Source organism: Argiope bruennichi, chromosome 11 (assembly GCF_947563725.1).
Source record: "Argiope bruennichi chromosome 11, qqArgBrue1.1, whole genome shotgun sequence".
Classification (NCBI taxonomy): Eukaryota; Metazoa; Arthropoda; class Arachnida; order Araneae; family Araneidae; genus Argiope; species Argiope bruennichi.
Genome location: NC_079161.1, coordinates 84,430,666 through 84,453,716, shown reverse-complemented (window position 1 = coordinate 84,453,716; position 23,051 = coordinate 84,430,666). Strand labels below are relative to the sequence as shown.

Below are 23,051 nucleotides of genomic sequence, written 5' to 3'. Positions count from 1 at the left end.
AAATTAAAGAAAAAATACTTTGATTTGCTTATGCATTTCGTATTCCGACATATTTACTCTACTTACCCAACCAGCAACAATTGATCTGATGGGGCAATTCTAGGGTTTATTACAGTATGACTGCTTAAAATTTTGCATGCATATATATATATATATATATATATATATATTTAATCAACAAAATCGACACCTTTCAAGACCAGCTGATTCTACAGGAAAATTTGTAACGTTCATTATAATGTACACAAGGGGCGACATGGAAATAATATTATAGCGATGCATTTTTCATAAAGAGAGTCCGATCATTTATGAAAAGAACAAATGTACATATTACATTTCTTTTAAATAATTTAGCAGTAGGTCGCTATCATAGATTACCTTTACTTTTTTATACTTAATGAAAATTCCTTCAGATATTATGCGAATTAGTCACTTAACGCTGAATATATTTTCATCAAATGTACCACGCATTACGCTATATTTAGAAAATATCCATTTGCTACATTGTGGTTAATTGTCCAAATAATCTTTTTGTCAGCTATTAGTTGTAGCTATTTATGTAGTCAGCTAAAGGTTTTTACTACATTTTTTTTCTTTTCTTAATTTATTAGAAAGTGTGATTTCTACGTGAAATTTATTTCGTTTGAGGCAGAATGAAGATTCTAAAATTTTACTTCCTTTGTTCTCGAAATCCTTGCGAAGTAATCATATTTTGTTGCGCTATCTCCATGATTAGAAATGCCCTACCTGGAAACTTCGACGAAACAAATTCTTAACTCTTCCATGTCTAATGATATCGTTTATAGAATTTGATCCGATTATTTGTTATCGGCTATCAACTGGATTTTCATCATTTGCTCACTTTTAATCTAATTCAACTGAAGAGGAAACGAATAATGTTATTTATCTTTATGAAAATAAAAATATATTTTATGGATTAGGAGGACTCGGATAAATTGTTTTAAATGAATGCCAAATGACAACCTCAACTGTTGCAGAATTGAAATATTGTAACGAGCGAATTATCTTTCTTTATAAGAACCGGGAGCAGCGCGAACGCAGTCCCGACTACCAAAAATTATGCGCCCCAACCAACCACACTTTGCGGAAGTGGCAATTGTCAGCCGACCGAAGTGCAATGGACGGCCTCCAACCGGGAGAGCCCCCTCCTTGATCAGGGCATCTCCGACGCCAAGTAAGTATGCGGCGCTTTGTTCCATGAAAATTTATAAAAACATAATGTCTCTAATTATAGTGGTAAAAATAGCCGCGAATAAATAAATGTTGTTGGTTGAAAATTTCCACTACAAATTGTACCCAGTTAATGAGCGATCGTATCCACAGTAAAATATCTTCTGTACAATTTAAACACAGCAATCGAATTATAAAATCGGTAAAAATCAGAGAGATGATATTCGTTTCTCTCTCTGCAAAACAATACTAATAATATGGTATTTGGAGCTGAATAAGAGAATGTGAAGTCATGTCGACTCAAGCGCCGCCATTGTTAAGTCTCAGTGGAATCTGCGTCTTACAGGAATTGACGATGAGTGAAGTGGGAAAAGCAAATAATTTAGAAATTGTAACAGAGAGAATTTCAATTAACCCTGCTTTTTATCCTAGTGGAAAATGCCGTTACTGAAATGAAAAAAGAGGATTTTAGTCGAAGCTGCTAGATTAATAATTCATTAAGGATTATTACTTCTTAAATCATAAGATGGAGCTGTTATCACTGCTACTTCAATTCCATATCCAAAAGGATCTATTTGTAATAGAAGGACGAAATTTCATTTAAACATATAAGAAAAAACAGCGGAATAGTAATAATGGTGCATTACCTATCTTAATTGTTTACATTATTGAACGCCTGCACTACGTTTTTACTATCGAGCATTTCAGAAACAAGCAGGTTTCGAAATCATTTTCATAACAACATATTTTAAAAATGCCATGTTCGCAGAAATAGTGTCAAATTTTTATATCTTGGTTTAGTGGCATAGGGAAAGGTGAATTAAATTGACTTTTCCACCCCCACCCCGAGTCGAAGCAAAGTTTTTAGCAATTGCGAATCTTTTAGGAACATGGGATTTTTTTTTTTTTTCCAACTCCGACGGGATATTTTACTTTAAAGGAAGAATTCTCACATTTTATCCCCCCTAGAGGCCGAGATCATTACGCTTATCGGTTTATGACTACGTTTTAAAGTGCAAATTGTAAACGACCGATACTACATAAAATAAACATTTCTTATTTTAGGACAATCTGACCAACGACTGAAAGTGTTTTTAAAGACTAAAATCAAAACAGAGACTACGTCAGTTCCAAGTGAGAGAGACGATCTCACTCGTTCTATTTTTAATAACCACAAAATCCTCGTTGCCAGATGCAACAGCAGAAAATCAGTTTCATTTAACACAAAACAATATTTAAAATATCTTTGCAGCAATTACTTCTAAAACAAACTCGAACAATTATAACATGTCGTTCCAAAAGTGAGAAAAATTCTTAAAATATAAAAGAGCATTCAAGGGAAAAAAGAAAAAGAAATTGTGAACATATTTAAAACTGAAATATTTCGAATGCTACATGCAAGTCGAAGGAACACTTAATAAAGAGAAATGTTATCCTATAACAAAATCACTAATTTTGATATCTACGTAAATTTTGTAGATGGCAGCGAGAAATTTTGTGTGTGCATGTAAGAAAAGCATTTTACTGATTGACACTTTTATATTTTGAGAGTCTATAAAAATTTAATTTAAAGACAAACTTTTTCATGATGAATTTGCACAGAATATTCATTAAATTGTCCACTTTATTTAATGAAATTTCGTTATTCGAAGTGTACAATTAAGCGCAAAAATGAAACGGCAGTTGCCCCCCTTTATTTAGGGATGTCCATAATTTCATATGCAATTGTACCCGCTATGCATGCATTCCTGAATTAGGTTTAGGTATCTCCTACGAATGAATAGAGATATGTACATGCGTTCATCCATATGGACAGAGATGCATATTAATATGCGAGTAACAGCAGCAATTTCCACAGAAAATGATTTCTCGTTATGATGCGAAAGAAATGAATATTCTTCCACAAGGGCTACGGTTCTGAACGGACACCTCCGTGGTAACAATTTTCTAAGTGAATTCTTTCCTTTACTTAAGACAGGGACAGCGCGAACGCAGTCCCAGCTACCAAAAATTGTGCACCCCAAGCAACCGCGATTTGCGGATGTGGCGAACGTCAACCCACCGAAGTGCAATGGAGGGTCTCTGCTCGGGGGAGCCTCCTTGTTGATCAAGGCATCCCCAGTGCCAGGTAAGTATGACTGGCCAACTTTTCAGAAAGTTCATATACATTATTTTTCATTTACAAAAGTGGTAATACCTCTCATTACAATCTAATGTATTCCGTCGAAATATTCTTGAATATTTCTAGAAATCCATACATTTTAATTTTCTTTATATTTTTAAAGTAGTTATATTTGCATTCTATAACTAGGGACACAATTTTATCCTAAACATTTTTACCCAGCTAAATAAAAAAAGAGGGGAAAAAGAATCATAAAATATCATATTACACCATCAACAACGATATGTAGATGGCGCTGCAAATCGAATGTTCATATCCGTAAGTAGCTACATCTAATGGTTGTTCCAATGTCATCCATTCTTATTATATGTATCGTCAACCTGAATTTCATTGATCGCATTCCAGAATTGTCATTCAGTTGGATTGTAGCTACTATTGTGTATTGAGTTGTTCGAAGAATAATGCTGAATCGAAACTTCCACAGGCGACAATGTAACGTACATTTTAGAAGCAATTACAACACCACTAGAAAAATAAACAGGTTCTGACGTACTATATATACGACGTGACACTTAAAGTGCAACGTACTCGCTTCGGCAGTACATATACTAAAATTGGAACGATACAGAGAAGATTAGCATGGCCCCTGCGCAAGGATGACACGCAAAATCGTGAAGCGTTCCACATTTTTTTATTTTTTATTACTTGGTTTTAGATCGCATATTCCGGGTCGTTATAGCCTTGTTTGCTTCTCTTTAAAAATAAAGCATACGGTAAGAGGTTTTCTTAAGGAACAATTATAATTTATTTCATTTTAAATTATTCTGCATAACATCATTTTTCAGCTAAAAGATATTATGCATAAAAATTAAAGAAAAAATACTTTGATTTGCTTATGCATTTCGTATTCCGACATATTTACTCTACTTACCCAACCAGCAACAATTGATCTGATGGGGCAATTCTAGGGTTTATTACAGTATGACTGCTTAAAATTTTGCATGCATATATATATATATATATATATATATATATATATTTAATCAACAAAATCGACACCTTTCAAGACCAGCTGATTCTACAGGAAAATTTGTAACGTTCATTATAATGTACACAAGGGGCGACATGGAAATAATATTATAGCGATGCATTTTTCATAAAGAGAGTCCGATCATTTATGAAAAGAACAAATGTACATATTACATTTCTTTTAAATAATTTAGCAGTAGGTCGCTATCATAGATTACCTTTACTTTTTTATACTTAATGAAAATTCCTTCAGATATTATGCGAATTAGTCACTTAACGCTGAATATATTTTCATCAAATGTACCACGCATTACGCTATATTTAGAAAATATCCATTTGCTACATTGTGGTTAATTGTCCAAATAATCTTTTTGTCAGCTATTAGTTGTAGCTATTTATGTAGTCAGCTAAAGGTTTTTACTACATTTTTTTTCTTTTCTTAATTTATTAGAAAGTGTGATTTCTACGTGAAATTTATTTCGTTTGAGGCAGAATGAAGATTCTAAAATTTTACTTCCTTTGTTCTCGAAATCCTTGCGAAGTAATCATATTTTGTTGCGCTATCTCCATGATTAGAAATGCCCTACCTGGAAACTTCGACGAAACAAATTCTTAACTCTTCCATGTCTAATGATATCGTTTATAGAATTTGATCCGATTATTTGTTATCGGCTATCAACTGGATTTTCATCATTTGCTCACTTTTAATCTAATTCAACTGAAGAGGAAACGAATAATGTTATTTATCTTTATGAAAATAAAAATATATTTTATGGATTAGGAGGACTCGGATAAATTGTTTTAAATGAATGCCAAATGACAACCTCAACTGTTGCAGAATTGAAATATTGTAACGAGCGAATTATCTTTCTTTATAAGAACCGGGAGCAGCGCGAACGCAGTCCCGACTACCAAAAATTATGCGCCCCAACCAACCACACTTTGCGGAAGTGGCAATTGTCAGCCGACCGAAGTGCAATGGACGGCCTCCAACCGGGAGAGCCCCCTCCTTGATCAGGGCATCTCCGACGCCAAGTAAGTATGCGGCGCTTTGTTCCATGAAAATTTATAAAAACATAATGTCTCTAATTATAGTGGTAAAAATAGCCGCGAATAAATAAATGTTGTTGGTTGAAAATTTCCACTACAAATTGTACCCAGTTAATGAGCGATCGTATCCACAGTAAAATATCTTCTGTACAATTTAAACACAGCAATCGAATTATAAAATCGGTAAAAATCAGAGAGATGATATTCGTTTCTCTCTCTGCAAAACAATACTAATAATATGGTATTTGGAGCTGAATAAGAGAATGTGAAGTCATGTCGACTCAAGCGCCGCCATTGTTAAGTCTCAGTGGAATCTGCGTCTTACAGGAATTGACGATGAGTGAAGTGGGAAAAGCAAATAATTTAGAAATTGTAACAGAGAGAATTTCAATTAACCCTGCTTTTTATCCTAGTGGAAAATGCCGTTACTGAAATGAAAAAAGAGGATTTTAGTCGAAGCTGCTAGATTAATAATTCATTAAGGATTATTACTTCTTAAATCATAAGATGGAGCTGTTATCACTGCTACTTCAATTCCATATCCAAAAGGATCTATTTGTAATAGAAGGACGAAATTTCATTTAAACATATAAGAAAAAACAGCGGAATAGTAATAATGGTGCATTACCTATCTTAATTGTTTACATTATTGAACGCCTGCACTACGTTTTTACTATCGAGCATTTCAGAAACAAGCAGGTTTCGAAATCATTTTCATAACAACATATTTTAAAAATGCCATGTTCGCAGAAATAGTGTCAAATTTTTATATCTTGGTTTAGTGGCATAGGGAAAGGTGAATTAAATTGACTTTTCCACCCCCACCCCGAGTCGAAGCAAAGTTTTTAGCAATTGCGAATCTTTTAGGAACATGGGATTTTTTTTTTTTTTCCAACTCCGACGGGATATTTTACTTTAAAGGAAGAATTCTCACATTTTATCCCCCCTAGAGGCCGAGATCATTACGCTTATCGGTTTATGACTACGTTTTAAAGTGCAAATTGTAAACGACCGATACTACATAAAATAAACATTTCTTATTTTAGGACAATCTGACCAACGACTGAAAGTGTTTTTAAAGACTAAAATCAAAACAGAGACTACGTCAGTTCCAAGTGAGAGAGACGATCTCACTCGTTCTATTTTTAATAACCACAAAATCCTCGTTGCCAGATGCAACAGCAGAAAATCAGTTTCATTTAACACAAAACAATATTTAAAATATCTTTGCAGCAATTACTTCTAAAACAAACTCGAACAATTATAACATGTCGTTCCAAAAGTGAGAAAAATTCTTAAAATATAAAAGAGCATTCAAGGGAAAAAAGAAAAAGAAATTGTGAACATATTTAAAACTGAAATATTTCGAATGCTACATGCAAGTCGAAGGAACACTTAATAAAGAGAAATGTTATCCTATAACAAAATCACTAATTTTGATATCTACGTAAATTTTGTAGATGGCAGCGAGAAATTTTGTGTGTGCATGTAAGAAAAGCATTTTACTGATTGACACTTTTATATTTTGAGAGTCTATAAAAATTTAATTTAAAGACAAACTTTTTCATGATGAATTTGCACAGAATATTCATTAAATTGTCCACTTTATTTAATGAAATTTCGTTATTCGAAGTGTACAATTAAGCGCAAAAATGAAACGGCAGTTGCCCCCCTTTATTTAGGGATGTCCATAATTTCATATGCAATTGTACCCGCTATGCATGCATTCCTGAATTAGGTTTAGGTATCTCCTACGAATGAATAGAGATATGTACATGCGTTCATCCATATGGACAGAGATGCATATTAATATGCGAGTAACAGCAGCAATTTCCACAGAAAATGATTTCTCGTTATGATGCGAAAGAAATGAATATTCTTCCACAAGGGCTACGGTTCTGAACGGACACCTCCGTGGTAACAATTTTCTAAGTGAATTCTTTCCTTTACTTAAGACAGGGACAGCGCGAACGCAGTCCCAGCTACCAAAAATTGTGCACCCCAAGCAACCGCGATTTGCGGATGTGGCGAACGTCAACCCACCGAAGTGCAATGGAGGGTCTCTGCTCGGGGGAGCCTCCTTGTTGATCAAGGCATCCCCAGTGCCAGGTAAGTATGACTGGCCAACTTTTCAGAAAGTTCATATACATTATTTTTCATTTACAAAAGTGGTAATACCTCTCATTACAATCTAATGTATTCCGTCGAAATATTCTTGAATATTTCTAGAAATCCATACATTTTAATTTTCTTTATATTTTTAAAGTAGTTATATTTGCATTCTATAACTAGGGACACAATTTTATCCTAAACATTTTTACCCAGCTAAATAAAAAAAGAGGGGAAAAAGAATCATAAAATATCATATTACACCATCAACAACGATATGTAGATGGCGCTGCAAATCGAATGTTCATATCCGTAAGTAGCTACATCTAATGGTTGTTCCAATGTCATCCATTCTTATTATATGTATCGTCAACCTGAATTTCATTGATCGCATTCCAGAATTGTCATTCAGTTGGATTGTAGCTACTATTGTGTATTGAGTTGTTCGAAGAATAATGCTGAATCGAAACTTCCACAGGCGACAATGTAACGTACATTTTAGAAGCAATTACAACACCACTAGAAAAATAAACAGGTTCTGACGTACTATATATACGACGTGACACTTAAAGTGCAACGTACTCGCTTCGGCAGTACATATACTAAAATTGGAACGATACAGAGAAGATTAGCATGGCCCCTGCGCAAGGATGACACGCAAAATCGTGAAGCGTTCCACATTTTTTTATTTTTTATTACTTGGTTTTAGATCGCATATTCCGGGTCGTTATAGCCTTGTTTGCTTCTCTTTAAAAATAAAGCATACGGTAAGAGGTTTTCTTAAGGAACAATTATAATTTATTTCATTTTAAATTATTCTGCATAACATCATTTTTCAGCTAAAAGATATTATGCATAAAAATTAAAGAAAAAATACTTTGATTTGCTTATGCATTTCGTATTCCGACATATTTACTCTACTTACCCAACCAGCAACAATTGATCTGATGGGGCAATTCTAGGGTTTATTACAGTATGACTGCTTAAAATTTTGCATGCATATATATATATATATATATATATATATATATATTAATCAACAAAATCGACACCTTTCAAGACCAGCTGATTCTACAGGAAAATTTGTAACGTTCATTATAATGTACACAAGGGGCGACATGGAAATAATATTATAGCGATGCATTTTTCATAAAGAGAGTCCGATCATTTATGAAAAGAACAAATGTACATATTACATTTCTTTTAAATAATTTAGCAGTAGGTCGCTATCATAGATTACCTTTACTTTTTTATACTTAATGAAAATTCCTTCAGATATTATGCGAATTAGTCACTTAACGCTGAATATATTTTCATCAAATGTACCACGCATTACGCTATATTTAGAAAATATCCATTTGCTACATTGTGGTTAATTGTCCAAATAATCTTTTTGTCAGCTATTAGTTGTAGCTATTTATGTAGTCAGCTAAAGGTTTTTACTACATTTTTTTTCTTTTCTTAATTTATTAGAAAGTGTGATTTCTACGTGAAATTTATTTCGTTTGAGGCAGAATGAAGATTCTAAAATTTTACTTCCTTTGTTCTCGAAATCCTTGCGAAGTAATCATATTTTGTTGCGCTATCTCCATGATTAGAAATGCCCTACCTGGAAACTTCGACGAAACAAATTCTTAACTCTTCCATGTCTAATGATATCGTTTATAGAATTTGATCCGATTATTTGTTATCGGCTATCAACTGGATTTTCATCATTTGCTCACTTTTAATCTAATTCAACTGAAGAGGAAACGAATAATGTTATTTATCTTTATGAAAATAAAAATATATTTTATGGATTAGGAGGACTCGGATAAATTGTTTTAAATGAATGCCAAATGACAACCTCAACTGTTGCAGAATTGAAATATTGTAACGAGCGAATTATCTTTCTTTATAAGAACCGGGAGCAGCGCGAACGCAGTCCCGACTACCAAAAATTATGCGCCCCAACCAACCACACTTTGCGGAAGTGGCAATTGTCAGCCGACCGAAGTGCAATGGACGGCCTCCAACCGGGAGAGCCCCCTCCTTGATCAGGGCATCTCCGACGCCAAGTAAGTATGCGGCGCTTTGTTCCATGAAAATTTATAAAAACATAATGTCTCTAATTATAGTGGTAAAAATAGCCGCGAATAAATAAATGTTGTTGGTTGAAAATTTCCACTACAAATTGTACCCAGTTAATGAGCGATCGTATCCACAGTAAAATATCTTCTGTACAATTTAAACACAGCAATCGAATTATAAAATCGGTAAAAATCAGAGAGATGATATTCGTTTCTCTCTCTGCAAAACAATACTAATAATATGGTATTTGGAGCTGAATAAGAGAATGTGAAGTCATGTCGACTCAAGCGCCGCCATTGTTAAGTCTCAGTGGAATCTGCGTCTTACAGGAATTGACGATGAGTGAAGTGGGAAAAGCAAATAATTTAGAAATTGTAACAGAGAGAATTTCAATTAACCCTGCTTTTTATCCTAGTGGAAAATGCCGTTACTGAAATGAAAAAAGAGGATTTTAGTCGAAGCTGCTAGATTAATAATTCATTAAGGATTATTACTTCTTAAATCATAAGATGGAGCTGTTATCACTGCTACTTCAATTCCATATCCAAAAGGATCTATTTGTAATAGAAGGACGAAATTTCATTTAAACATATAAGAAAAAACAGCGGAATAGTAATAATGGTGCATTACCTATCTTAATTGTTTACATTATTGAACGCCTGCACTACGTTTTTACTATCGAGCATTTCAGAAACAAGCAGGTTTCGAAATCATTTTCATAACAACATATTTTAAAAATGCCATGTTCGCAGAAATAGTGTCAAATTTTTATATCTTGGTTTAGTGGCATAGGGAAAGGTGAATTAAATTGACTTTTCCACCCCCACCCCGAGTCGAAGCAAAGTTTTTAGCAATTGCGAATCTTTTAGGAACATGGGATTTTTTTTTTTTTTCCAACTCCGACGGGATATTTTACTTTAAAGGAAGAATTCTCACATTTTATCCCCCCTAGAGGCCGAGATCATTACGCTTATCGGTTTATGACTACGTTTTAAAGTGCAAATTGTAAACGACCGATACTACATAAAATAAACATTTCTTATTTTAGGACAATCTGACCAACGACTGAAAGTGTTTTTAAAGACTAAAATCAAAACAGAGACTACGTCAGTTCCAAGTGAGAGAGACGATCTCACTCGTTCTATTTTTAATAACCACAAAATCCTCGTTGCCAGATGCAACAGCAGAAAATCAGTTTCATTTAACACAAAACAATATTTAAAATATCTTTGCAGCAATTACTTCTAAAACAAACTCGAACAATTATAACATGTCGTTCCAAAAGTGAGAAAAATTCTTAAAATATAAAAGAGCATTCAAGGGAAAAAAGAAAAAGAAATTGTGAACATATTTAAAACTGAAATATTTCGAATGCTACATGCAAGTCGAAGGAACACTTAATAAAGAGAAATGTTATCCTATAACAAAATCACTAATTTTGATATCTACGTAAATTTTGTAGATGGCAGCGAGAAATTTTGTGTGTGCATGTAAGAAAAGCATTTTACTGATTGACACTTTTATATTTTGAGAGTCTATAAAAATTTAATTTAAAGACAAACTTTTTCATGATGAATTTGCACAGAATATTCATTAAATTGTCCACTTTATTTAATGAAATTTCGTTATTCGAAGTGTACAATTAAGCGCAAAAATGAAACGGCAGTTGCCCCCCTTTATTTAGGGATGTCCATAATTTCATATGCAATTGTACCCGCTATGCATGCATTCCTGAATTAGGTTTAGGTATCTCCTACGAATGAATAGAGATATGTACATGCGTTCATCCATATGGACAGAGATGCATATTAATATGCGAGTAACAGCAGCAATTTCCACAGAAAATGATTTCTCGTTATGATGCGAAAGAAATGAATATTCTTCCACAAGGGCTACGGTTCTGAACGGACACCTCCGTGGTAACAATTTTCTAAGTGAATTCTTTCCTTTACTTAAGACAGGGACAGCGCGAACGCAGTCCCAGCTACCAAAAATTGTGCACCCCAAGCAACCGCGATTTGCGGATGTGGCGAACGTCAACCCACCGAAGTGCAATGGAGGGTCTCTGCTCGGGGGAGCCTCCTTGTTGATCAAGGCATCCCCAGTGCCAGGTAAGTATGACTGGCCAACTTTTCAGAAAGTTCATATACATTATTTTTCATTTACAAAAGTGGTAATACCTCTCATTACAATCTAATGTATTCCGTCGAAATATTCTTGAATATTTCTAGAAATCCATACATTTTAATTTTCTTTATATTTTTAAAGTAGTTATATTTGCATTCTATAACTAGGGACACAATTTTATCCTAAACATTTTTACCCAGCTAAATAAAAAAAGAGGGGAAAAAGAATCATAAAATATCATATTACACCATCAACAACGATATGTAGATGGCGCTGCAAATCGAATGTTCATATCCGTAAGTAGCTACATCTAATGGTTGTTCCAATGTCATCCATTCTTATTATATGTATCGTCAACCTGAATTTCATTGATCGCATTCCAGAATTGTCATTCAGTTGGATTGTAGCTACTATTGTGTATTGAGTTGTTCGAAGAATAATGCTGAATCGAAACTTCCACAGGCGACAATGTAACGTACATTTTAGAAGCAATTACAACACCACTAGAAAAATAAACAGGTTCTGACGTACTATATATACGACGTGACACTTAAAGTGCAACGTACTCGCTTCGGCAGTACATATACTAAAATTGGAACGATACAGAGAAGATTAGCATGGCCCCTGCGCAAGGATGACACGCAAAATCGTGAAGCGTTCCACATTTTTTTATTTTTTATTACTTGGTTTTAGATCGCATATTCCGGGTCGTTATAGCCTTGTTTGCTTCTCTTTAAAAATAAAGCATACGGTAAGAGGTTTTCTTAAGGAACAATTATAATTTATTTCATTTTAAATTATTCTGCATAACATCATTTTTCAGCTAAAAGATATTATGCATAAAAATTAAAGAAAAAATACTTTGATTTGCTTATGCATTTCGTATTCCGACATATTTACTCTACTTACCCAACCAGCAACAATTGATCTGATGGGGCAATTCTAGGGTTTATTACAGTATGACTGCTTAAAATTTTGCATGCATATATATATATATATATATATATATATTTAATCAACAAAATCGACACCTTTCAAGACCAGCTGATTCTACAGGAAAATTTGTAACGTTCATTATAATGTACACAAGGGGCGACATGGAAATAATATTATAGCGATGCATTTTTCATAAAGAGAGTCCGATCATTTATGAAAAGAACAAATGTACATATTACATTTCTTTTAAATAATTTAGCAGTAGGTCGCTATCATAGATTACCTTTACTTTTTTATACTTAATGAAAATTCCTTCAGATATTATGCGAATTAGTCACTTAACGCTGAATATATTTTCATCAAATGTACCACGCATTACGCTATATTTAGAAAATATCCATTTGCTACATTGTGGTTAATTGTCCAAATAATCTTTTTGTCAGCTATTAGTTGTAGCTATTTATGTAGTCAGCTAAAGGTTTTTACTACATTTTTTTTCTTTTCTTAATTTATTAGAAAGTGTGATTTCTACGTGAAATTTATTTCGTTTGAGGCAGAATGAAGATTCTAAAATTTTACTTCCTTTGTTCTCGAAATCCTTGCGAAGTAATCATATTTTGTTGCGCTATCTCCATGATTAGAAATGCCCTACCTGGAAACTTCGACGAAACAAATTCTTAACTCTTCCATGTCTAATGATATCGTTTATAGAATTTGATCCGATTATTTGTTATCGGCTATCAACTGGATTTTCATCATTTGCTCACTTTTAATCTAATTCAACTGAAGAGGAAACGAATAATGTTATTTATCTTTATGAAAATAAAAATATATTTTATGGATTAGGAGGACTCGGATAAATTGTTTTAAATGAATGCCAAATGACAACCTCAACTGTTGCAGAATTGAAATATTGTAACGAGCGAATTATCTTTCTTTATAAGAACCGGGAGCAGCGCGAACGCAGTCCCGACTACCAAAAATTATGCGCCCCAACCAACCACACTTTGCGGAAGTGGCAATTGTCAGCCGACCGAAGTGCAATGGACGGCCTCCAACCGGGAGAGCCCCCTCCTTGATCAGGGCATCTCCGACGCCAAGTAAGTATGCGGCGCTTTGTTCCATGAAAATTTATAAAAACATAATGTCTCTAATTATAGTGGTAAAAATAGCCGCGAATAAATAAATGTTGTTGGTTGAAAATTTCCACTACAAATTGTACCCAGTTAATGAGCGATCGTATCCACAGTAAAATATCTTCTGTACAATTTAAACACAGCAATCGAATTATAAAATCGGTAAAAATCAGAGAGATGATATTCGTTTCTCTCTCTGCAAAACAATACTAATAATATGGTATTTGGAGCTGAATAAGAGAATGTGAAGTCATGTCGACTCAAGCGCCGCCATTGTTAAGTCTCAGTGGAATCTGCGTCTTACAGGAATTGACGATGAGTGAAGTGGGAAAAGCAAATAATTTAGAAATTGTAACAGAGAGAATTTCAATTAACCCTGCTTTTTATCCTAGTGGAAAATGCCGTTACTGAAATGAAAAAAGAGGATTTTAGTCGAAGCTGCTAGATTAATAATTCATTAAGGATTATTACTTCTTAAATCATAAGATGGAGCTGTTATCACTGCTACTTCAATTCCATATCCAAAAGGATCTATTTGTAATAGAAGGACGAAATTTCATTTAAACATATAAGAAAAAACAGCGGAATAGTAATAATGGTGCATTACCTATCTTAATTGTTTACATTATTGAACGCCTGCACTACGTTTTTACTATCGAGCATTTCAGAAACAAGCAGGTTTCGAAATCATTTTCATAACAACATATTTTAAAAATGCCATGTTCGCAGAAATAGTGTCAAATTTTTATATCTTGGTTTAGTGGCATAGGGAAAGGTGAATTAAATTGACTTTTCCACCCCCACCCCGAGTCGAAGCAAAGTTTTTAGCAATTGCGAATCTTTTAGGAACATGGGATTTTTTTTTTTTTTCCAACTCCGACGGGATATTTTACTTTAAAGGAAGAATTCTCACATTTTATCCCCCCTAGAGGCCGAGATCATTACGCTTATCGGTTTATGACTACGTTTTAAAGTGCAAATTGTAAACGACCGATACTACATAAAATAAACATTTCTTATTTTAGGACAATCTGACCAACGACTGAAAGTGTTTTTAAAGACTAAAATCAAAACAGAGACTACGTCAGTTCCAAGTGAGAGAGACGATCTCACTCGTTCTATTTTTAATAACCACAAAATCCTCGTTGCCAGATGCAACAGCAGAAAATCAGTTTCATTTAACACAAAACAATATTTAAAATATCTTTGCAGCAATTACTTCTAAAACAAACTCGAACAATTATAACATGTCGTTCCAAAAGTGAGAAAAATTCTTAAAATATAAAAGAGCATTCAAGGGAAAAAAGAAAAAGAAATTGTGAACATATTTAAAACTGAAATATTTCGAATGCTACATGCAAGTCGAAGGAACACTTAATAAAGAGAAATGTTATCCTATAACAAAATCACTAATTTTGATATCTACGTAAATTTTGTAGATGGCAGCGAGAAATTTTGTGTGTGCATGTAAGAAAAGCATTTTACTGATTGACACTTTTATATTTTGAGAGTCTATAAAAATTTAATTTAAAGACAAACTTTTTCATGATGAATTTGCACAGAATATTCATTAAATTGTCCACTTTATTTAATGAAATTTCGTTATTCGAAGTGTACAATTAAGCGCAAAAATGAAACGGCAGTTGCCCCCCTTTATTTAGGGATGTCCATAATTTCATATGCAATTGTACCCGCTATGCATGCATTCCTGAATTAGGTTTAGGTATCTCCTACGAATGAATAGAGATATGTACATGCGTTCATCCATATGGACAGAGATGCATATTAATATGCGAGTAACAGCAGCAATTTCCACAGAAAATGATTTCTCGTTATGATGCGAAAGAAATGAATATTCTTCCACAAGGGCTACGGTTCTGAACGGACACCTCCGTGGTAACAATTTTCTAAGTGAATTCTTTCCTTTACTTAAGACAGGGACAGCGCGAACGCAGTCCCAGCTACCAAAAATTGTGCACCCCAAGCAACCGCGATTTGCGGATGTGGCGAACGTCAACCCACCGAAGTGCAATGGAGGGTCTCTGCTCGGGGGAGCCTCCTTGTTGATCAAGGCATCCCCAGTGCCAGGTAAGTATGACTGGCCAACTTTTCAGAAAGTTCATATACATTATTTTTCATTTACAAAAGTGGTAATACCTCTCATTACAATCTAATGTATTCCGTCGAAATATTCTTGAATATTTCTAGAAATCCATACATTTTAATTTTCTTTATATTTTTAAAGTAGTTATATTTGCATTCTATAACTAGGGACACAATTTTATCCTAAACATTTTTACCCAGCTAAATAAAAAAAGAGGGGAAAAAGAATCATAAAATATCATATTACACCATCAACAACGATATGTAGATGGCGCTGCAAATCGAATGTTCATATCCGTAAGTAGCTACATCTAATGGTTGTTCCAATGTCATCCATTCTTATTATATGTATCGTCAACCTGAATTTCATTGATCGCATTCCAGAATTGTCATTCAGTTGGATTGTAGCTACTATTGTGTATTGAGTTGTTCGAAGAATAATGCTGAATCGAAACTTCCACAGGCGACAATGTAACGTACATTTTAGAAGCAATTACAACACCACTAGAAAAATAAACAGGTTCTGACGTACTATATATACGACGTGACACTTAAAGTGCAACGTACTCGCTTCGGCAGTACATATACTAAAATTGGAACGATACAGAGAAGATTAGCATGGCCCCTGCGCAAGGATGACACGCAAAATCGTGAAGCGTTCCACATTTTTTTATTTTTTATTACTTGGTTTTAGATCGCATATTCCGGGTCGTTATAGCCTTGTTTGCTTCTCTTTAAAAATAAAGCATACGGTAAGAGGTTTTCTTAAGGAACAATTATAATTTATTTCATTTTAAATTATTCTGCATAACATCATTTTTCAGCTAAAAGATATTATGCATAAAAATTAAAGAAAAAATACTTTGATTTGCTTATGCATTTCGTATTCCGACATATTTACTCTACTTACCCAACCAGCAACAATTGATCTGATGGGGCAATTCTAGGGTTTATTACAGTATGACTGCTTAAAATTTTGCATGCATATATATATATATATATATATATATATTTAATCAACAAAATCGACACCTTTCAAGACCAGCTGATTCTACAGGAAAATTTGTAACGTTCATTATAATGTACACAAGGGGCGACATGGAAATAATATTATAGCGATGCATTTTTCATAAAGAGAGTCCGATCATTTATGAAAAGAACAAATGTACATATTACATTTCTTTTAAATAATTTAGCAGTAGGTCGCTATCATAGATTACCTTTACTTTTTTATACTTAATGAAAATTCCTTCAGATATTATGCGAATTAGTCACTTAACGCTGAATATATTTTCATCAAATGTACCACGCATTACGCTATATTTAGAAAATATCCATTTGCTACATTGTGGTTAATTGTCCAAATAATCTTTTTGTCAGCTATTAGTTGTAGCTATTTATGTAGTCAGCTAAAGGTTTTTACTACATTTTTTTTCTTTTCTTAATTTATTAGAAAGTGTGATTTCTACGTGAAATTTATTTCGTTTGAGGCAGAATGAAGATTCTAAAATTTTACTTCCTTTGTTCTCGAAATCCTTGCGAAGTAATCATATTTTGTTGCGCTATCTCCATGATTAGAAATGCCCTACCTGGAAACTTCGACGAAACAAATTCTTAACTCTTCCATGTCTAATGATATCGTTTATAGAATTTGATCCGATTATTTGTTATCGGCTATCAACTGGATTTTCATCATTTGCTCACTTTTAATCTAATTCAACTGAAGAGGAAACGAATAATGTTATTTATCTTTATGAAAATAAAAATATATTTTATGGATTAGGAGGACTCGGATAAATTGTTTTAAATGAATGCCAAATGACAACCTCAACTGTTGCAGAATTGAAATATTGTAACGAGCGAATTATCTTTCTTTATAAGAACCGGGAGCAGCGCGAACGCAGTCCCGACTACCAAAAATTATGCGCCCCAACCAACCACACTTTGCGGAAGTGGCAATTGTCAGCCGACCGAAGTGCAATGGACGGCCTCCAACCGGGAGAGCCCCCTCCTTGATCAGGGCATCTCCGACGCCAAGTAAGTATGCGGCGCTTTGTTCCATGAAAATTTATAAAAACATAATGTCTCTAATTATAGTGGTAAAAATAGCCGCGAATAAATAAATGTTGTTGGTTGAAAATTTCCACTACAAATTGTACCCAGTTAATGAGCGATCGTATCCACAGTAAAATATCTTCTGTACAATTTAAACACAGCAATCGAATTATAAAATCGGTAAAAATCAGAGAGATGATATTCGTTTCTCTCTCTGCAAAACAATACTAATAATATGGTATTTGGAGCTGAATAAGAGAATGTGAAGTCATGTCGACTCAAGCGCCGCCATTGTTAAGTCTCAGTGGAATCTGCGTCTTACAGGAATTGACGATGAGTGAAGTGGGAAAAGCAAATAATTTAGAAATTGTAACAGAGAGAATTTCAATTAACCCTGCTTTTTATCCTAGTGGAAAATGCCGTTACTGAAATGAAAAAAGAGGATTTTAGTCGAAGCTGCTAGATTAATAATTCATTAAGGATTATTACTTCTTAAATCATAAGATGGAGCTGTTATCACTGCTACTTCAATTCCATATCCAAAAGGATCTATTTGTAATAGAAGGACGAAATTTCATTTAAACATATAAGAAAAAACAGCGGAATAGTAATAATGGTGCATTACCTATCTTAATTGTTTACATTATTGAACGCCTGCACTACGTTTTTACTATCGAGCATTTCAGAAACAAGCAGGTTTCGAAATCATTTTCATAACAACATATTTTAAAAATGCCATGTTCGCAGAAATAGTGTCAAATTTTTATATCTTGGTTTAGTGGCATAGGGAAAGGTGAATTAAATTGACTTTTCCACCCCCACCCCGAGTCGAAGCAAAGTTTTTAGCAATTGCGAATCTTTTAGGAACATGGGATTTTTTTTTTTTTTCCAACTCCGACGGGATATTTTACTTTAAAGGAAGAATTCTCACATTTTATCCCCCCTAGAGGCCGAGATCATTACGCTTATCGGTTTATGACTACGTTTTAAAGTGCAAATTGTAAACGACCGATACTACATAAAATAAACATTTCTTATTTTAGGACAATCTGACCAACGACTGAAAGTGTTTTTAAAGACTAAAATCAAAACAGAGACTACGTCAGTTCCAAGTGAGAGAGACGATCTCACTCGTTCTATTTTTAATAACCACAAAATCCTCGTTGCCAGATGCAACAGCAGAAAATCAGTTTCATTTAACACAAAACAATATTTAAAATATCTTTGCAGCAATTACTTCTAAAACAAACTCGAACAATTATAACATGTCGTTCCAAAAGTGAGAAAAATTCTTAAAATATAAAAGAGCATTCAAGGGAAAAAAGAAAAAGAAATTGTGAACATATTTAAAACTGAAATATTTCGAATGCTACATGCAAGTCGAAGGAACACTTAATAAAGAGAAATGTTATCCTATAACAAAATCACTAATTTTGATATCTACGTAAATTTTGTAGATGGCAGCGAGAAATTTTGTGTGTGCATGTAAGAAAAGCATTTTACTGATTGACACTTTTATATTTTGAGAGTCTATAAAAATTTAATTTAAAGACAAACTTTTTCATGATGAATTTGCACAGAATATTCATTAAATTGTCCACTTTATTTAATGAAATTTCGTTATTCGAAGTGTACAATTAAGCGCAAAAATGAAACGGCAGTTGCCCCCCTTTATTTAGGGATGTCCATAATTTCATATGCAATTGTACCCGCTATGCATGCATTCCTGAATTAGGTTTAGGTATCTCCTACGAATGAATAGAGATATGTACATGCGTTCATCCATATGGACAGAGATGCATATTAATATGCGAGTAACAGCAGCAATTTCCACAGAAAATGATTTCTCGTTATGATGCGAAAGAAATGAATATTCTTCCACAAGGGCTACGGTTCTGAAACGGACACCTCCGTGGTAACAATTTTCTAAGTGAATTCTTTCCTTTACTTAAGACAGGGACAGCGCGAACGCAGTCCCAGCTACCAAAAATTGTTGCCACCCCAAGCAACCGCGATTTGCGGATGTGGCGAACGTCAACCCACCGAAGTGCAATGGAGGGTCTCTGCTCGGGGGAGCCTCCTTGTTGATCAAGGCATCCCCAGTGCCAGGTAAGGTTGACTGGCCAACTTTTCAGAAAGTTCATATACATTATTTTTCATTTACAAAAGTGGTAATACCTCTCATTACAATCTAATGTATTCCGTCGAAATATTCGTGAATATTTCTAGAAATCCATACATTTTAATTTTCTTTATATTTATAAGTAGTTATATTTGCATTCTATAACTAGGGACACAATTTTATCCTAAACATTTTTACCCAGCTAAATAAAAAAAGAGGGGAAAAAGAATCATAAAATATCATATTACACCATTCAACAACGATATGGTAGATGGCGCTGCAAATCGAATGTTCATATCCGTAAGTAGCTACATCTAATGGTTGTTCCAATGTCATCCATTCTTATTATATGTATCGTCAACCTGAATTTCATTGATCGCATTCCAGAATTGTCATTCAGTTTGGATTGTAGCTACTATTGTGTATTGAGTTGTTCGAAGAATAATGCTGATCGAAACTTCCACAGGCGACAATGTAACGTACATTTTAGAAGCAATTACAACACCACTAGAAAAATAAAACAGGTTCTGACGTACTATATATACGACGTGACACTTAAAGTGCACGTACTCGCTTCGGCAGTACATATACTAAAATTGGAACGATACAGAGAAGATTAGCATGGCCCTGCGCAAGGATGACACGCAAAATCGTGAAGCGTTCCACATTTTTTTATTTTTATTACTTGGTTTAGATCGCATATTCCGGTCGTTATAGCTTGTTTGCTTCTCTTTAAAAATAAAGCAATACGGTAAGAGGTTTTCTTAAGGAACAATTATAATTTATTTCATTTTAAATTATTCTGCATAACATCATTTTCAGCTAAAAGATATTATGCATAAAAATTAAAGAAAAAATACTTTGATTTGCTTATGCATTTCGTATTCCGACATATTTACTCTACTTACCCAACCAGCAACAATTGATCTGATGGGGCAATTCTAGGTTTAATACAGTATGACTGCTTAAAATTTTGCATGCATATATATATATATATATATATATATATTTAATCAACAAAATCGACACCCTTTCAAGACCAGCTGATTCTACAGGAAAATTTGTAACGTTCATTATAATGTACACAAGGGGCGACATGGAAATAATATTATAGCGATGCATTTTTCATAAAGAGAGTCCGATCATTATGAAAAGAACAAATGTACATATTACATTTCTTTTAAATAATTTAGCAGTAGGTCGCTATCATAGATTACCTTTACTTTTTTATACTTAATGAAAATTCCTTCAGATATTATGCGAATTAGTCACTTAACGCTGAATATATTTTCATCAAATGTACCACGCATTACGCTATATTTAGAAAATATCCATTTGCTACATTGTGGTTAATTGTCCAAATAATCTTTTTGTCAGCTATTAGTTGTAGCTATTTATGTAGTCAGCTAAAGGTTTTTACTACATTTTTTTTCTTTTCTTAATTTATTAGAAAGTGTGATTTCTACGTGAAATTTATTTCGTTTGAGGCAGAATGAAGATTCTAAAATTTTACTTCCTTTGTTCTCGAAATCCTTGCGAAGTAATCATATTTTGTTGCGCTATCTCCATGATTAGAAATGCCCTACCTGGAAACTTCGACGAAACAAATTCTTAACTCTTCCATGTCTAATGATATCGTTTATAGAATTTGATCCGATTATTTGTTATCGGCTATCAACTGGATTTTCATCATTTGCTCACTTTTAATCTAATTCAACTGAAGAGGAAACGAATAATGTTATTTATCTTTATGAAAATAAAAATATATTTTATGGATTAGGAGGACTCGGATAAATTGTTTTAAATGAATGCCAAATGACAACCTCAACTGTTGCAGAATTGAAATATTGTAACGAGCGAATTATCTTTCTTTATAAGAACCGGGAGCAGCGCGAACGCAGTCCCGACTACCAAAAATTATGCGCCCCAACCAACCACACTTTGCGGAAGTGGCAATTGTCAGCCGACCGAAGTGCAATGGACGGCCTCCAACCGGGAGAGCCCCCTCCTTGATCAGGGCATCTCCGACGCCAAGTAAGTATGCGGCGCTTTGTTCCATGAAAATTTATAAAAACATAATGTCTCTAATTATAGTGGTAAAAATAGCCGCGAATAAATAAATGTTGTTGGTTGAAAATTTCCACTACAAATTGTACCCAGTTAATGAGCGATCGTATCCACAGTAAAATATCTTCTGTACAATTTAAACACAGCAATCGAATTATAAAATCGGTAAAAATCAGAGAGATGATATTCGTTTCTCTCTCTGCAAAACAATACTAATAATATGGTATTTGGAGCTGAATAAGAGAATGTGAAGTCATGTCGACTCAAGCGCCGCCATTGTTAAGTCTCAGTGGAATCTGCGTCTTACAGGAATTGACGATGAGTGAAGTGGGAAAAGCAAATAATTTAGAAATTGTAACAGAGAGAATTTCAATTAACCCTGCTTTTTATCCTAGTGGAAAATGCCGTTACTGAAATGAAAAAAGAGGATTTTAGTCGAAGCTGCTAGATTAATAATTCATTAAGGATTATTACTTCTTAAATCATAAGATGGAGCTGTTATCACTGCTACTTCAATTCCATATCCAAAAGGATCTATTTGTAATAGAAGGACGAAATTTCATTTAAACATATAAGAAAAAACAGCGGAATAGTAATAATGGTGCATTACCTATCTTAATTGTTTACATTATTGAACGCCTGCACTACGTTTTTACTATCGAGCATTTCAGAAACAAGCAGGTTTCGAAATCATTTTCATAACAACATATTTTAAAAATGCCATGTTCGCAGAAATAGTGTCAAATTTTTATATCTTGGTTTAGTGGCATAGGGAAAGGTGAATTAAATTGACTTTTCCACCCCCACCCCGAGTCGAAGCAAAGTTTTTAGCAATTGCGAATCTTTTAGGAACATGGGATTTTTTTTTTTTTTCCAACTCCGACGGGATATTTTACTTTAAAGGAAGAATTCTCACATTTTATCCCCCCTAGAG

At 33.8% G+C, this 23,051-nt stretch overlaps 16 non-coding genes across 16 annotated transcripts; 5 read left to right on the top strand and 11 right to left on the bottom strand.

Annotated features, from left to right (window-relative positions):
• Positions 1-1,041: 1,041 nt before the first annotated feature.
• Positions 1,042-1,203, bottom strand: LOC129957723 (U1 spliceosomal RNA). The gene has a single exon (XR_008782830.1). It is a non-coding gene; the product is annotated as a U1 spliceosomal RNA (small nuclear RNA).
• A 1,962-nt stretch (positions 1,204-3,165) lies between these two features.
• Positions 3,166-3,327, bottom strand: LOC129957934 (U1 spliceosomal RNA). Its single transcript, XR_008783033.1, has one exon. It is a non-coding gene; the product is annotated as a U1 spliceosomal RNA (small nuclear RNA).
• Positions 3,328-3,897: 570 nt separating this feature from the next.
• LOC129957935 (U6 spliceosomal RNA) lies at positions 3,898-4,004 on the top strand. Its single transcript, XR_008783034.1, has one exon. It is a non-coding gene; the product is annotated as a U6 spliceosomal RNA (small nuclear RNA).
• Positions 4,005-5,223: 1,219 nt separating this feature from the next.
• Positions 5,224-5,385, bottom strand: LOC129957722 (U1 spliceosomal RNA). The gene has a single exon (XR_008782829.1). It is a non-coding gene; the product is annotated as a U1 spliceosomal RNA (small nuclear RNA).
• A 1,962-nt stretch (positions 5,386-7,347) lies between these two features.
• Positions 7,348-7,509, bottom strand: LOC129957922 (U1 spliceosomal RNA). Its single transcript, XR_008783022.1, has one exon. It is a non-coding gene; the product is annotated as a U1 spliceosomal RNA (small nuclear RNA).
• Positions 7,510-8,079: 570 nt separating this feature from the next.
• LOC129957933 (U6 spliceosomal RNA) lies at positions 8,080-8,186 on the top strand. Its single transcript, XR_008783032.1, has one exon. It is a non-coding gene; the product is annotated as a U6 spliceosomal RNA (small nuclear RNA).
• Positions 8,187-9,404: 1,218 nt separating this feature from the next.
• Positions 9,405-9,566, bottom strand: LOC129957721 (U1 spliceosomal RNA). The gene has a single exon (XR_008782828.1). It is a non-coding gene; the product is annotated as a U1 spliceosomal RNA (small nuclear RNA).
• A 1,962-nt stretch (positions 9,567-11,528) lies between these two features.
• On the bottom strand, positions 11,529-11,690 carry LOC129957910 (U1 spliceosomal RNA). The gene has a single exon (XR_008783011.1). It is a non-coding gene; the product is annotated as a U1 spliceosomal RNA (small nuclear RNA).
• A 570-nt stretch (positions 11,691-12,260) lies between these two features.
• Positions 12,261-12,367, top strand: LOC129957932 (U6 spliceosomal RNA). Its single transcript, XR_008783031.1, has one exon. It is a non-coding gene; the product is annotated as a U6 spliceosomal RNA (small nuclear RNA).
• Positions 12,368-13,580: 1,213 nt separating this feature from the next.
• On the bottom strand, positions 13,581-13,742 carry LOC129957720 (U1 spliceosomal RNA). Its single transcript, XR_008782827.1, has one exon. It is a non-coding gene; the product is annotated as a U1 spliceosomal RNA (small nuclear RNA).
• A 1,962-nt stretch (positions 13,743-15,704) lies between these two features.
• Positions 15,705-15,866, bottom strand: LOC129957899 (U1 spliceosomal RNA). Its single transcript, XR_008783000.1, has one exon. It is a non-coding gene; the product is annotated as a U1 spliceosomal RNA (small nuclear RNA).
• Positions 15,867-16,436: 570 nt separating this feature from the next.
• On the top strand, positions 16,437-16,543 carry LOC129957930 (U6 spliceosomal RNA). Its single transcript, XR_008783030.1, has one exon. It is a non-coding gene; the product is annotated as a U6 spliceosomal RNA (small nuclear RNA).
• A 1,213-nt stretch (positions 16,544-17,756) lies between these two features.
• LOC129957719 (U1 spliceosomal RNA) lies at positions 17,757-17,918 on the bottom strand. The gene has a single exon (XR_008782826.1). It is a non-coding gene; the product is annotated as a U1 spliceosomal RNA (small nuclear RNA).
• A 1,963-nt stretch (positions 17,919-19,881) lies between these two features.
• Positions 19,882-20,045, bottom strand: LOC129957754 (U1 spliceosomal RNA). The gene has a single exon (XR_008782860.1). It is a non-coding gene; the product is annotated as a U1 spliceosomal RNA (small nuclear RNA).
• Positions 20,046-20,616: 571 nt separating this feature from the next.
• Positions 20,617-20,722, top strand: LOC129957967 (U6 spliceosomal RNA). The gene has a single exon (XR_008783064.1). It is a non-coding gene; the product is annotated as a U6 spliceosomal RNA (small nuclear RNA).
• A 1,208-nt stretch (positions 20,723-21,930) lies between these two features.
• On the bottom strand, positions 21,931-22,092 carry LOC129957718 (U1 spliceosomal RNA). Its single transcript, XR_008782825.1, has one exon. It is a non-coding gene; the product is annotated as a U1 spliceosomal RNA (small nuclear RNA).
• Between the last annotated feature and the right edge of the window lie 959 nt (positions 22,093-23,051).